This window comes from Corvus brachyrhynchos, unplaced genomic scaffold (genome assembly GCF_000691975.1).
Source record: "Corvus brachyrhynchos isolate BGI_N302 unplaced genomic scaffold, ASM69197v1 scaffold614, whole genome shotgun sequence".
NCBI lineage: Eukaryota > Metazoa > Chordata > Aves > Passeriformes > Corvidae > Corvus > Corvus brachyrhynchos.
The window spans coordinates 413,564-415,887 of record NW_008237444.1 but is presented as its reverse complement, the minus strand read 5'-3'; the positions used below and the strand labels follow the sequence as shown (position 1 = coordinate 415,887).

Below are 2,324 nucleotides of genomic sequence, written 5' to 3'. Positions count from 1 at the left end.
TTGTGATGAAACAAGTCCAAGGTTCACCTGCTTATCAGTGCTGTCAAAATTGCCTTTTAAGGGATGATATTTTTTCCTTTCTTCTTTTTTTTTTTTTTTTCAGCTGCATGTTTTGGGAAGGGGGAACATGAATACCATGGTTCCTTTGGGTCTGAAATGTCCTGGTACACTCCCAGCCCTTTCGGCAGACACTGCTGCCACAGCTGGGGACTGGAGCTGCAGCTTTCTGTTTTTTGAGGAGCCCTCCTGTCCAAAGAAGAAGGCTGAGTCTCTGCCTTGTTTTACATGAGCTGACACAATTAGGTTGTGTGGTTGAAGAAGCTTCAAATGTAAAGTTTTACATAAATAAAACATAATAAAAAAAATCAACAACAACCCTTTTAATGACAAAGGTAATTGTGACTTGCAAATGAAGAAATGCTTTACAAGTTGCTGAAAACTAGCATTGTGTTTTAAAAAACAACTTGATTGCATAAACTTCCTTAAAAGCTGTTTTTTTGTTCAGTGCCATGGCTGCAAAGACAGCTTGGGGGCAAGGCTGAGGGCAGGGAAAGCAGGTGCTGCTTTTGACTTGGCTGCTGATGGAATATAAAACCTGAACTAAGTCACTTCATCTCTGTTTTGCCTTCCACCTCCTTGGATTTCTGACCTTGGTGGGTGCCTCTTTGATATAAGCTACATCTCAGCAGAGCCCTGCACATTTTAATTCTTGATAATTAAGTGATCTCAGTGTGGCCCCTGGTAAATCACAGACTATTAAATTGTCTGGTGGTCTCCCTGCTCATCCCTCAGATGAAGGAAGGTGCTGGGGAGGCTGAGCCACCTCACACCCCTAAGGCCACATCCCAGCAGCCAAAGAGCATGCAGCCCATGCTTTGCATGGTGCAGAGGTGTTGGGACATTGCTGTGACATCCCTGGTAGCCGAATTCTGTCCTTCAACAAGGTCAAAAACCACCCCACTTCCTCTTCTGCATGCACTGACCAAGACCGCCACCTCTGTGTTTTTCTAGAGACACAGCTCTCACTACCTCCCTTCAAGCTGAGGTGCAGACTGAGCCCATATGGCATGTGGGAGCCAACCTTTCCCTGCATCCCACCTGAATTACCCAGTTAGGGTGGTAGGTTCCTGCAAACCCAAAAAATCCCTGAGATGTGGCATTCAGCTCAGTTCATGCAGCAGCCACAAGCCTGTCCTGCTCACTGTTCCATGCTGGGTGACCAGTACAGGCATCTTCAGACATCTTGTTGAAGTTTGTATCTTCTTTTGGAATATTGATTGAAAACATATTAAATAAGGGTGGCCCAAGACTCAGTCCCGTGAGAACCCTGCTGGATCTAGCCCCATTAGTAATCATACTTTAGGATTTACCAGAGATCCAGTTTGAATTTATCTTCATGCACAATTTATGCAATATTGTTTTGGAACCAAAACATCCATGTCTAGAACTTAGTGGTGTTTGAAAAATCATTGAATGATAGAACGGCTTGGGGTGGAAGGACCTTAAAGGTGGGAACCTTAGCATAAACCAGAACTTGGTCTCAAGGCAAGATTTTTTCCATGCTCTTAAGACTCTCAGAAAGATATATGAACATAAATATGGCAAGTGGTTGTACCATATCTGCTAAAAGTCACAGTGGTCTATGCAGTGTTTGGAGGCCAACTAGCAGGTGAAAGTTCACTGCTTCTACCATTTTTTTGTTTCTTGTTCTTGTTGTCTTTCTGGCTACTCTTTGGTATTGGTGATGATATGACTTAGGAGATGCTGAAGGCTTGAAGAATACTGATGTCAGCCTGACGAGGGACATTCAAGACAGGAAATGTGTTGCCCATGGACAGGGCGAATGAGGCAGCACAGCCAGCTGTGATGGCCGGTGCAGGATGCACAGGGCAGTGGGGGACATGCGAGGTGTGAGGACTTGCACAGGGGCACTGGGAGCCTGCAGATGGTGTGAGAACAGTGCAGAAAGAGGAGCATAGCCCTTCCTTGTCTGTCTTATACTTACAGCGTAATTAGGATCACATAAATGCCACTGCTGTTAACAACCATGGTGATGACTGTTGTATCAGAAAAATCCCCCTGCCGTCTGCCTCCCAGGTGTTTGCACTTACATATCACTTCCCATTAAAATGGTCTGCAGCAAGTGCCGGGGGTGTCAGAGCTGGGTGATGAAATTGAATTAGTTTGAATAACTGAATAAGTTTTAGATCTTGGACTGACAGCTTGTTCATATAGATCTTAACTGCCCAGCAGCATAATTTGCATTACCCAGGCATGGCTGTTCAGAGCGGCAGGGGGGGGACCAGGTCGGGGGTTTTTTTTTT

The 2,324-nt window shown here is 45.1% G+C and overlaps 1 protein-coding gene across 1 annotated transcript in view; it reads right to left on the bottom strand.

Moving 5' to 3' along the window:
• Positions 1 to 1,849: 1,849 nt before the first annotated feature.
• The window catches only part of SEMA6A (semaphorin 6A), a 133,860-nt gene continuing 133,385 nt past the window's right edge, over positions 1,850 to 2,324 (bottom strand). Inside the window, exon 22 of the mRNA XM_017731398.1 lies at positions 1,850 to 1,902. The gene's annotated coding sequence lies outside the window, so the exon portion shown is untranslated. The remainder of the gene's footprint in view (positions 1,903 to 2,324) is intronic.